The 13,715-nt window shown below is 36.0% G+C and overlaps 1 protein-coding gene across 1 annotated transcript in view; it reads left to right on the forward strand.

Moving 5' to 3' along the window:
* Positions 1-3,772: 3,772 nt before the first annotated feature.
* Positions 3,773-13,715, forward strand: part of LOC105223247 (mucin-19) — a 70,818-nt gene continuing 60,875 nt past the window's right edge. Inside the window, exon 1 of the mRNA XM_029549081.2 lies at positions 3,773-3,855. The gene's annotated coding sequence lies outside the window, so the exon portion shown is untranslated. The remainder of the gene's footprint in view (positions 3,856-13,715) is intronic.

Raw genomic sequence — 13,715 nt, forward strand, 5'->3', positions numbered from 1 at the left:
TTTACTATATTTCGCATGTCCGTGTAAGCAAAACAATTTGGCGTATTAGTAAGTACAGATGCAAATGTATGTGTGTGCGTGTGTTTGTAAGCCCAGAAAAGTGTTGCTACATATAGCTCACTCAAACGCTTTGACTGCAAACTATTCAAGAGCTTTTGTACTCAATTGTGTGTGCACAAGATTTATGCATATATGTATGAGCAACCACTCGCATACCCCCAACATGCACACACACACGTCATGCTGGCTGGCGCGCTGCACCTTTTTGGGGTAAACGAGCGAGGGAAGTGCTTTCAAGAAAATCGCACTCGCACTCACACTTAAGCGCTAGCGCTCCATGTAAAAGGTCTGCGAAATGAACTTTAATTTGCAATTGACTCCTGCAAGTGAATGTACCGTATAGTCGGCAAAAGAGCATACCGATGTGTGCGTGTGGAAACTTCGAAATGCCAATGAGTGGCAGCACTGCAACATTTGGCTTTGCTTTTGTTCACTTTGGCATTTCAACCTACAGTGTGTACGAAGTGTGATTTACGTTGATAAAACAACAAATTATTTTTAGTTTTTATAGAAATAAAGGCATCAGGGATTATCGAGGAGAATACGTGGTCAAAATGGTTTTTATTACAGGATAGATGGCGTTGGATTAATTCTATAAATGGATAATTCGAAATATATATTGAGGTGTTAAGAATTAATTTTCTTCGTCTGTATTTCGAATATACATAGAAATGCGTATTAGAGATTATTCACCGAAAATTCCAAGTTTTTCCTTAAAATAGTCATAGAGTTTATTAACCTGGTGTAATCGGCTCCCAAACTTTAAACGAGCTTTTCTCCAAACGCTGTTTTCAGTGGCGTTGAGGAATATTTTTCGGTAACGGCTGGATCGATCGATATAAAAACTGCACTACCACTGCACTTTCTTGAAGATATCTGACAGGTAAAACCGTAGGAAAAAATAATTTCGATTTTTAATCCACTCTGGAACTTAATTGTGTTACAAAAACACGATTTTTGTATTTAAAATGACGCCATATTGCCAAAAAAAACAAATTTTTCACCAGTCCTTCGGTCATTATCTGTAGTAATACTATTTTATACTCTTGCAACTAGTTGCTGCAGGGTATTATAGTTTTGTTCATCTAACGGTTGTACTTATCACATAAAATTAATCGCGGAAGATATAGGGTTATGTATTTACTTATTATATAAATGATCAGGATGCAGAGAAAAGTTGATATCTGGGTGACTGTCTGTCTGTCCGTCCGTCCGTCCGTGTCTTGAGTAAAAATTGAGATATCTTGATGAAACTTGGTATTCAGGTTCCTTAGTACAAAAGGCGAGTTCGTAGATAGGCAATAGGTATTTTTGAGCATTACCCCTGTTGGCCAGCTTGTCAAGCTCTTCCTACTCACGCTTTTGTCTGTAAATGCGCTGCGTTTCCCTTTTCAACTCTCGGTATCTTTCCCATTCCGCAGGTGTTGTGGTCGATTGTAATGTTGAGAGAAATGCAGTCTGTTTTCCCTCCTCTGCGACACGCCAATCTTCTTCTAGTGTTCTCAGTTAATGCTATGACTTCGGAACGTACGAACGTCTAAAACACTGAAGTCGTGTCTTCCGTCTATCACAACATGATCTATCTGGTTGGTGACTTTTCGATCCGGATACAGCTAGGTAGCTAGAGAATTTTTCTGTGCTGAATCTAGTACTACACATAACCATATTTCCGGCCCCGGCGAAGTCGATCAGCTTTAACCCATTTAGTTATGTTTCATCGTGAAGGCCGACCGTTGTGCCAAAGAAACCTTCTTTGCTCATCCTGTCGTTAAAGTCGCATGAGGCGGGGCAGCGCTCATAGGTGCCTTCCAAGCACTCATAGAAGTCATCTTTGGTCACAGTGTTCTTCCATCATGAAACCCATACGGAAAGTGCGCTCATTTATATGGCCACTGCAGAAAATGCTACAAGGACCTACTCGTGTCAGCCAATCAAACGTTAATCGCACTTCTTAGACGGCGGTGATGTCAGCCTTAACGATTACGAGGACAGCGACACCTTCCCGGCATTTCCAGGTGCATGCACTTAAATGCTAAGCCTTAAGCAGTCGTCGTCAAAAACTTAGTCACTTATGCGAAGCTGTTTTCTTAGGGTTTTTTACTTGGTTACTTGGCTCCTAAACCCAACGCAGAACCTTGGAGAAAGGATGTTTCGCCTTCTAACTTTAGCTCTCCTTCAAACGGATGATTTTTGGCTGGCCAGAGGATATGTAGTGTAAGACCGGAAGTCGTGAGCTGCTTGAGCCATATGTAAAAGAATCGTTACTGGCAACTCCGAAGAGAAAGGCGCTCAGAAAACTTTCCTCACTTGCATGAACTTCAACACATTGCTTCATCCACCATGTATGTCCTGTATGTTCTGTATGTTCTTACCGTTAAATTTAATGTTTCAAAACTGTTCTATGGATAGTGAGTATGTTATAATTCGATTTCACTTAATTTCACGCCATGCTAGGGTGAAATGCTTTTCGTAAATTCGGTTGATATATGTAAGTAACTAGTTTGTGTAAGTAAGTAGAGCCATGTTCATTTTTCGAAACATTTTTGAATAATATTCGATACACTTTTTTAGTTTTCATCATTTTTATAAAATTTCAAGTTTAGTCAACCGAAACGTCCCACTAGTAAGCACATACACATACACATATATACGATTTTCCACCGCGCAGCTGAAAGATGCCTCATCCGACATTTCCCGAGCGTTGCAAGTTGCCAAGTTGCCAGCTCAATTGAATGCGGCAAATGCACACAATGGCAGCTAACAGCTTGAGTATGCCGAGCAGGCGGCGCAAGTACACAAGTTGTCAGCGAGTGAGACTATTATTGGTATGCCGTATGGATATGCGCATATGTGGCGCTGTATGTGGGTGTGGTGGTGCGTGTGCGGCGCAGAACGTATTAACGATTCGAGACAATTGAATTGAAGCAATTGGCCGCAATCAAGCAGCGTTTTCATACGCACGTGAGCGCACAAGCTGCCACTAGTGCTGACACAGTTGTTCTTGTTGTTGTCGTTGTTGTTGCTATTATTGGCGTTACGTTTGCGACAGCAGTCACAACACGGCGCGACGCTTTCAACATTTATCGATATATTTGTGCACAGGTGTGTGCGGCAGGTAAAATAATGTTTACCACATTTCAAACAGTGGCGCGACCAAATACACACATACGATATATGCATGTGTGTATGTGTGCGTGTGTGTCATTAAAGAAAATTTGATATTGCTCAATGTTGTTGTCATTGAAGGCGTTTGAGTTGAGATTGCCGCTGTTGCTGCCACCACTGCCGCTGACATTCGCTGGTGGCACGGCGTGTGCGGTGAAATGAGCGCGGCAAGGCGTTCGGTGGTTGGGACAGCAAACGATCGAACACCATCATACCAACTGTTTCGCTGGCTGTCCGTCTGTCTGGGTGCCTGTCTGAGTGATTGCTGCGCGCGCACTGCTGCCTACGTGCCCGCTGCTGCCTCGAACTCGGCTATTATTTTCAGCATTTGCTTGATTGGTGGCAACATACGCACACTTGCACATACATACTATATTAATACCAGCACACATACTATACACACGCGAACATATGTAGACAGTCAATAAGACGTTGGCAGCCATAATTGGACGGATCAGTGTTGGCGCTTTCGCGGTCGATGACAAACTCCACTCCACGCTTAGCGCGCCAATATAGCCTGCGTGCCTGCCAAGAAACACTCGTAAATAGTCGGAGCAGCTTGTAGTTATAGTTAGATTGGCGCTCAAAGACGTTGTCAGTTTTCACAGTGAAATAGACGGCACCGATACCGTAAATACGCCGCTTTATTGTAGTAATTTTGTTGTTGTATTTTGTTTTTGGAATGAAAGTGGTTGTGTGTTTAGTTGTTGCTTTTCTTTTCGATTATTTTTGCTTATGGACTTGGCAATGATCGACTAGACCGCCTATTAGTTGGCGAAATGGACGAGGCGGGGTGAAGAGGGGGCGACACAAAAGAGTGCAGTAAACGCGTCGAACTGAATGGAATCAATTGCTTCTTGCTGGCTTCGTTGAAATAGTGAAATTTCGTAAACAACAAAAAAATAAATATATAAAAAAAATTGAAGAGAAAAACTGAGAAACCTCGCACGAATCGAACGCTCACCATTGTTAAAAAGTGATAGTCGTAAATAAAGAACAACAAATCGCTGTGCCAAAGAAAATACCGAGAAAATTAAGAAGAAAAAAAAAACAAAAAATTAACTGGCAAAAGGTCGCACTGTCATTGCCGGCGTGTAAAAAGTTTCGCGAAGAATCTTAAGGAAATTGACATCAATTTTCGAAAAAACCAAAACAATAATAAAGTAGAAACACGAAAGTGACAGTGCCAAAATAACTGTGTGCTCTCCGTTGCCAAAAATGTGTAAACATGTGCGCATGAACTTTACAAATTGAGAAAGTAAAAAACATACAAAAATAATTACATAAAGAATATAAATGTGAAATATAAAATTAATTATAATAATAAAATAAAAATATATAATATAGAAGTACAATGAAAAGTATAACAACAATAATAAAAATAAAATTTAAAAAATAATAAATATTTAAATTTTTTTTGTAATTAATTATAAATTAAAAATTTTTTTACATAAATAACGATAACAACTTAAGTTTCAGTATTTTTTTAAGCAAGCAATATTCAAAAATTTGAAAAATTATTAATGTTCTACATTACTGTAATAAATGAAAATAAAATAGTAATAAAAAAATTAAAATAAAATAATTCAAAAAATAATAAATGGAAATAAAATAATAATTAAAAACTAAAGTTTTTAAAATAGTTTTTTTATAAACCAAATCATGCAAGAATTATGTAACAAATTATATTTAAAAAAACAAAATTACTTATGAAAGAAGCTTTTAAGTAAGTTTTTAAAAAAGTTTTTGAAAGTTGGTTGTAATAAATCTGAATTTAGATAAAAAAAAAAATAAAAAAAAATCTTCATTATTGTTGTTATGTTTTTTTTTATATAACAGCTTAATAATTGAGTTATATAATAATAATAATTAGTTTATTATTAAATTAAAATTAACCAATTAAAATAATAAAATAAAATTGTATTGTAATAAAATGAAAAAATGAATAATTAAAGTAAAAAAATTTAAAAATATGCAGTTTTAAAATTATAAAACTTAAAAAATATTTAAAAATCATTACACATTTTTTTTATTTATTAATTTTTTTTTTATAAAAAATATTATTTCTTTTGATTAAAATTATTATCTTTATATAGTGACATTTAAAATATTTTTAAAATTTGAATGTCTAACGATAAGAAATCAAAAGCACAAAGATTAACTCATTTTATTTTTTACATTTATACTATAACTATATATAATATATACTATTTATAATTATTTTAAGAATACTCAAAATTTGTGAAGAAAAATTAAATATTTTTCGATTAAGTCGCAAACAAAACAAAAACAAAAAAAATTGTTTACTTGAAGATAAGGAAAATATTAAAAATAGTCAAAAAGGTGGCTTTAAAAAAAAGCTGAATTTAGCTCAAAATTTTGGTCACTCTTGACCTGTCAAAATTCGTTTTTTCATCAAATCGGAAGTATTTGTGTGAAGAACTTTGCATTTATAAAACATTTAGAAAAAATTTGATAGTGACCGAATCATTTACACTACACTTTATAAGGAAGTAACTTAAACTGCTTCAAAAATGAATTAAAATTTATAATATAATATTTTTAAAAGTAAAATGTGGTCAATTTCGAGGTTTTCTACGTTTTTAAAGAAGAAACACTGACTTTTCAAATTTATCATTCGAAAGAACACTCTTTGGCGTTTATTTTTTGAACGTTATCCTTTCCTTTGAGTACAATATTCGATGACTCGTTTGAGCATTTTGACTAATAAATGGCGAATGATGGACGAGATGTTTTGCTCCAAGGCCTGAATCATAGTAGGATTGTCTGCATAGACTTAGGACTTTACATATCCTTATAGGAAAAAGTCGAACAGCATAATATCACACGATTTTGATGGACAGTCCACCGGCCCAAACTTCAAATTATCTGCTCACCGAAGTGTTTTCTCAATCCAAACGTCGGCGAGATCACGAACTTCAATTTCAGGCATCAAATAGTCGGTTATCATGGCCCGACAACGGTCGCCATTGTCGGTTATGTTCTCACCGGTATCATTTTTGAAGAAATATGGGAAAACCTCACCAATCCCTTGTTTTTTTTCTATATGAAATGATAGCTCTGGAACCACTTCAGATTGCCCTTCTACGCAAATGCAAAAATTAGGCTTGTTTACATACGCATTGAGCTAAAAATGGACCTCATCGGTGAACAAAATTTGGCTCGAAAACATCAGATCTTTTTGAAATTTTTCAAGAGCTTATAGGGCAAAGCGATGTCTTTGGGAATGTCGAGCGGCTTCAGATCTTGCAAAAAGTGTATTTTGTATGCTTTCAATTTAAGATCTCGAAATAAAGTGCGCAAAACGTTCCATACGACAGTCCATGTTGCTGCGAATGGCGCCGAAACGACTCTCCACGGTCTTTGTGTATAATTTCAGCAACGACTGCTATATATTCTCTTAACTGCTAGGCGCGCGAAATGTATTCTTTACAGAACGTGGTAATAAAGTTGAACGATTTGTAAAAGTTTTTCTGGCGTAAGTCCTCCGAAATGCCAAGAAATACTGAACAAAAATATCATGACAGCTTGATCTGTACAGGTAGTACAGTCAATCACCCATTACGCTGACCAAGACCTAAGCTTTATCATAAATATGGGTGGGCCATATACAATTTTAAATTTCGAAGATAGGGCGTAAAAGATTGAGTGTAGCGTTTGCTGTATGGGACGTAGCGCCGTCCTGCTGGAAGCAAATGTTGTCCAAGTCTTCCTCTTCAATTTGCTTGAAGAAAAATTTGGTTCGGTTCACGATATCGTTCACCATTGATGGTTACAGTTCCTTCTTCATTTTTGAAGAAAAATGGACCGATGATTCCACCAGACCAAAATCCGCACCATACAGTGATTCGTGCTGGGTGCATTGGCTTCTCGACGATTACGTGCGAGTTTTCTGTGCCCTAAATGCGACAATTCTGCTTGTTAACGTAACCATCGCGGTGGAAATGAGCCTCGTCCGAAAAGATGATTTTTCGGTAAAATTGACTATTTTCGGTCAAACGATCTTCTGCCCAATCTGCGAACTGTAGAATAGTGAATAGCGAGCCATTTTATAAATTTTAGACTTTTTACTGAATATCTCTCACTTTCTGAATGGTATTTGACGTTTCCAATGTCGAAGTATAGATAATTCAAATTTAAAACGTTAGATGGCCCACCCTTTATAAGGATTTTCCATTATGTTTTAAAAATGATTTCAGGCAAGTTACCACCCCTGCCGATTTGAATAAATTCCAGCCGAAAGTTGCAATTTTCGCCCCCATTTGCAGCTATTGAGGCTGTTGTATTTGACAATAACGTGCCAAATATTTATTTCCAAGGCGTCATTTGTCTCGAGCTTATTTACGTAGACTTTATATAACCTCACAAGGGTGTTAAATGACATGATCTTATAGGCCAACGATGCGAGGCAATACGCTCACCAAAAGTTTCCCTAAATTTTCGTTTTGTTTAAAAAAGTCATTAATCATGGATCTGTAGCGTTTCCCATTGACTATAACACTGTGGTCAACTTCATTTTTGAAAAATTATAATTCCCTCTGCCCATAGAATACACCAAACACACAGTGACTTTTGGAGGATGTCATGGCGTTGCAACTTTGGCTTGGGGACTATCATAAAAATTTAACCTAATTTTTTTGTGAGGGTCCATTCATCGAACGTCCATTTTGTTAGCTCACAAATCAAAATTCTTCCGCAGAATCCAAAAAGTGGATGGACTCCGTTCCAATCCTTACGTCCGCTGGCGGATGAATTCATTTGGGTCTTCTTCGATATTCTGATGCTTTGAGGAAGCGCATTATCCACAAGAGTAAACGTGTCACAAAAGCGATCCATTCGACTTACCGACTCTGCTGGGCGTTTATGACGACCGCAATGCAAAACTCTAATCGAACCATTATTTTGGGTAATAATTTTGAACGATTTGTAAACATTGTTCTGGAATGAGTCTCTTCACAATGAAATGGTAAACCAAACAGAGTATAAATCAAGTAGCAATTATTGCAAGGAAAAGCAAAAACCGATATAACAAGTAACTAAAAGCATCAAAAGTTAGTTTATAATCAAAGTAAAATAAATAATTTTTAATTAAACAAATTATATTAATTAATTACTAATAAATTATATTATTTGAAATATATTTCCACTGTAAGATGTCAATACCGGAGCCTTTAGTAGCCGTTGCACAATCATTTTTGTAAATTAATTACTTTTAAAGAATTTCACTTTTATTCAATTAATTCAATAAAAATATCTTATTGATATGGCAATTATTGCTATTTCCGTTGTAAGCCACTACACAGCACACTTTAAGAATAATTTATGGCAATCAAAGCGAGTATTAATAATAATTTTCGCACATATGTATGTACATATGTACTCATTTTATATACATATGTAGTATGCATTTGTTTGAATGTATGCATATAAATTATATGCAAAACAACTTAAACATCTTCATGGCTTCATTGCCTCGTCTTCGATGCGATTTATTATGGGCTTAACAAGAAATATTGTGAGCTCAATTTTTGCAACGCTTGCATTGAGGCGACACACACGCATACATACACAAACAAACGCATGCCAACAGAAGCACATAAAAGTTGACAAAGCCATATGCAAATGCAACGCTGCAATTGTTTTTCGTATTTTTTGTCACCAGACCTGTTCTACATCAGCATCATCAGCGCCATCAAAATCACATCACTAACACACCAACGCGCCAACCACTCCGCTGTTGTGGCTGTTGCTGTTGCTGTTGCTCTTGCTGACGAAATAAATTACGAAATTAAAAACTTTTTACGCCTTTAAATTATTCAAAAACTAGATTTGCTGTGTGATAAGCTCATTATTGGCCAATAAAAGCCGTGCCATAGTTATTCATTTGCGTTTGAGCGTTCGCTTGACGCAGAATTTGATCTTGACGAAGCTGTTTTCGATTCAGTTCTCTTTTATTGCTAATATTTTTAGCATGACGATAAACCTTTGCAGTTGCTTCTTTGGTGTGATTTTCCTTCGATCTGTACGTATTGATTTTATTGGCGTGTGTGTGCGTGTGTTGTGAGTTCCAAGGTTGAAATAAAAATTAAAAACTCTTTACACATGACACACATACAGGTGTATAGGCCATTTTTAACTTGCGTAAGCGTGTCGTTAATGGTTTAAGACGCTCCGCTGAAATTATTTGCGCCAAAATATGGCACGAATTTCCTTGGGGACAGTTCCAGAGCAAATAAATATTTTAGATTTCAGCTTGTATCTGTCAATGTTTTATTAAATTCAATAAGTTACTAGTAAAGCATGTAGTTTTATCACATGCTTAGTTGAAGTCATGTACTTTAAACTACAAATGAAAATTTAAATTTAATCAAAAACAAGAAAAACAACGTTAGCTTCAGTTGAATTGAAACTAAATATCCTTCACAATACAAAAGGGTCTTTACAAGAACTTGATTGTGATCGTTCAGTTTCTATGGCAGCTTTATGCTATAGTGATCTGATATGGATGATTCCGACAAATGAGCAGCTCTTCTGAAGAAAAAGACGGGTACAAACATCTGAATTGATATCTCGGAAACTGAGCTACTATACTTATGCATATGTATACGGGCAGATAGACAGAAATGGCTAAATCGACTTAACTCATTATCTCGATCATATATTTTATAGTGTCTCTGACGTTTCCTTCTGGGTACTACAAACCAACGTTTTGTCCAATCTTCAAAACAGTTGTTAAAGACAATTTTCGGAATAGCCATAAATTCACGTAGCGATTCACGTTTACTGACTCCAATTGACTCAGAACGGTTTCCCCGGAGCGGTCGTTTGAGTTTGTTTGAAGTCACGTGGAGTTAAATCAGGCGAATATCGTGGTTGCGGCACGATATTGGTTGAAAATTCGGCGAAAACCTCACGAAGAATCAAGGCAATAAGCGACGATGCACGTTATCGTGGTGCAAAAAATACGGGTTATCGGCCCATAATACCGCCCTTTTTTTATGAATAACTTCCGCAAACGACGCATAACACTCAAATAGTAATCCCTGTTGACAGTTTGGCCGGTCGGAAGGAGTTCGGACACCTCGATAATCGAAGAAAACTGTTAACATAACGTGATTTTTTACTTGCTTTGACATGATTTTTCCCGCTTCGGCTCATCTTTGTACGATATTCGGCCGATTGATCATCTGTTTCCCGTTCATAAGGATAGATCCAAGAATCATCGCCAATAATAATACGTTTCATGACAGCCTTGTAGTTGTTTCACAAAGGTTGACGCGACACTATTTTTCGATTTGTTTAGACTTATTTTCTTAGGTCCAAATGAACTTTCGAAATGGTTTTCACTGATTTTTCCGATATTCCAATGATGCCAGTAAGATTTTTGACTGTTCATCGTCCTTTCTCAAGCACCAATTCCTATATTTTTATGACGTGCTGATCATCAGTTGATGTTGATGGCCGTTCAGTACCAGTGTACCAGTCAAAGCATTTAAAATCACTTGCTCACGACAAATAGTTATTACCTAAGGCCTTTTCCAAGATTCTAAACGTTTCGGCACCAGAAATTTGATTTCAGATGCAAAATTTCATGGAACATCTTTGTTAAATCATTTCACTCATCGTAAAAATCGCCGAATACACTTTATGTACTTAAGAAGATCAATCGCATATTAAACACTGAAGATTATTTTGATGTGACATTTGACAGTGACAGTCATATCAACCTTGAAAAAAAAAAAAATATTTATAATATTTATATAATATAATAGGTTTTCGCGCGAATTTTAAATAAAAAGTCTTACTTGGCCTACAGCAGGAAAATAGTTCAGTAAAATTCGATTTTCGAAAATGAAATGAACTTCAATAGGCAATTATTAACAGTATTCACTGTAAACTCATTCTATATGTTAAAGTGATGAACATAAGTATTTACCAACGCCAACATATGAAAATACTTCATAAATACCAAAACGACAAATGTGTTGTATATGTAAGTTTATGTGCATACGCATGGAAGCTTGGCTGGTATTAACCGCCATGATTTAAGGTGCATGCATCAATTTTAGTGAATGATATTATTTTATTGCGTTGCTACTAATCCCCGATACGTGTGCATGCTGCTTTCATTTTCAAATACACACATACAAAATATACTATACATATACATATATAGTATATGAATATTTAACCTTGGCATTGGACCATGAGCTCTATAATAGAGCAATTACTCTAATAAAACACACATACATACATACGCAAATTTTATGCGAAGCACTAAGAAGAGTATTGACTTTCATTACGTAAATGGCAGCGTTTACTGTCACTGCACGAATTCACGGCTAATTTTGAAATTATACGCAACGTGACGAATTCATTTCAAATAATCGCTCATAAAAATTCATACTCGTTTTGTATGATACTTAAAAGAGCGCTACACTGTAGACATGCATATGTATATCTAGACTAAGTAGGCGTACAAGAACTTGAGTTTATGTGGGTATACCGGTTCTATGCATAATTGGCAATTTATATTATGAAACATCAAATAATTATCAGCGCAATCTGAGCAATTCGAAAATTGGAATACATACGTTGTATACATATTAAATAATAACAATTATTGAAGCTTTATACTTCAGAACCAGGAGATTTTCATCGAAGATTATAGTGTACCATTTTATATAAATATACATATATATTATAATAATTCACGCAAAATTTCGCGACGATAAAAAAAATTTCCATACAACAATTGGATTTTGATCGAAAAGTTTGTATGATAGTTATAAGCTATAGTAGTTTGATTTAAATAATTTTTTGGAGATTGTATCGTTGTTTTCGACATCGTTCGAGTATATGCAGATAGACAGAAAGACGGATCATTTCCACATATATATTTTTTGGAACATATGTAAATCATTGGAAACTTTTCTCACAGCGATTACGGCTCAAAATTCAAAATTTGAGGACTGACCGCTGACCTCGCAACTAAGTTTTGACCGGTGAAAATAGAAAAAAATTCAATAAATATTGAGAAAGCAATGCACAACGGATATTTGGATTATGAAAGAAAAAACTAATTAAATTGATATTTTCGATTATTATTGATCATCATTTATTATATCAACTGAAGCTGAACTGAAAGTTTTTGACGGTCTTGATTTATAAAATCAGTTGTTGTTTGGTTTCAGGTCGCAGGTCGTTGGTCACGATTTTATTAAATCATTGCAAGCGCTTTTTTGGCAGCAAATCAGATTTCACAAAGTCTTCGATGCTCATAATACGATGCACGGTCTTCAGATCTCCACAAATACAGAGCATTAGCTTGTCATGAGGTAGATTCGGCTTGGTCATTACTTTGACTTTTTTGCGTTTAGGGTTGTCGTAATAGATCACAATCTCTTGGTTTTAAACGGTTTGAAATGACAGCTTGCGTGATTCCCAAAGATTCTGCGTACCGTTCTTTAATAATGCTTCCAGTTTCTAATCTTCAGACTTTTTGGAGGCCCGGACAAAAGTGGTTCTATTCAAGAAGACGCGTTAAGTTGAATTTTAGAAGAAAAATATTAACATCAAGAGGGCTCTGCAACCAAAGTTTTGCCAATTATTTCCTTATAGCGTGCACAAGGGCAGAGGTTCGATGGAAGTCTTCACTAATAGTTGGATGAATGTAATGATAATAACGTAAATATAAATTAAGATAGTTTCGTCTTAACATCAACAACAATGTCAGCCTCGAAATCCCATGCAAAATAAGTCTTGCCAACAGGTGATAATTCGAACTGAGGAGATAATTGAGACAAAGGCCAAACTCTATAAGACCCTCATTATTCCCGTCCTGCTATATGGTGCAGAGACTTGGACGGTGACAACAACTGAAGAGTCGACGTTGCGAGTTTTCGAGAGAAAGGTTCTGCGAAAGATTATAGTCCTTTGCGCGTTGACCACATCGAATATCGCATTCGATGGAACGATGAGCTGTTCGAGATATACGACGTCATTGGCATATCTGTAGTTCAGCGAATTAAGAGATACGCTGGCAAGCCACGTCGTTCGAATAAATAAAAACACGCCAGCTCTGAGAGTATTCGACGCAGAAGCAGAGGAAGAGAAAAACGTCCACTCCGTTGGAACGACCGAGTGGAGAAGGAGTTGGCTATACTTGGAATCTCCAAATTGCGAAAAGGAAGAACGACTGGCGCGCTGTCTATCTCAATAAAGAAGAAGAATAAGTTAATTTGTTAAATTGCGTCCAAATTACCAATGCGTATTCGAACATCGGGCTAACTAATGTTGTAAAAACAAATTTCGTAAATGAGACACTAAACTTTTGTCCACAATTTAACTTACATAGGATTTTTTAAAACCCTTTTAGAGTTGAAACATATTTTTATAACGAGTCAGTACAAAACTTCAAAGTCACACCCTTTACTCGCAAGTTTCTCGACAGCTACAATATATGTACG

This window comes from Bactrocera dorsalis, chromosome 4 (genome assembly GCF_023373825.1).
Source record: "Bactrocera dorsalis isolate Fly_Bdor chromosome 4, ASM2337382v1, whole genome shotgun sequence".
In the NCBI taxonomy this organism is placed as follows: domain Eukaryota; kingdom Metazoa; phylum Arthropoda; class Insecta; order Diptera; family Tephritidae; genus Bactrocera; species Bactrocera dorsalis.